Consider the following 289-nt stretch of genomic DNA (forward strand, 5'->3'; position numbering starts at 1 on the left):
TTGGGGGCTGGCGTGGGGTCAGCAGTGGGGACGCGGTTGAGGGTGGTACCTAACAGGATGTAAAACCTTCCGCCACAGGATGGAGGGTGGCATGGAGCAGGGCTTTGGCGGGCTGAGCAGGAGCCCGGTGGTGGCCGGTGCTGCTCGGGCAGCGTTTGGCGGCACGGCGGGGGCTCGGCCGTGCTCCTGGGCTCTCCGGTGGATCCCCGAGGAGGGAGCCGTGAGCTTGGCTTGCGTGGCGCTTTCTGCGCTCCCAGGAGAGCGTCCGAGCGTCCTGTTCGCGGAGCCT

This window comes from Geospiza fortis, unplaced genomic scaffold (genome assembly GCF_000277835.1).
Source record: "Geospiza fortis unplaced genomic scaffold, GeoFor_1.0 scaffold367, whole genome shotgun sequence".
NCBI lineage: Eukaryota > Metazoa > Chordata > Aves > Passeriformes > Thraupidae > Geospiza > Geospiza fortis.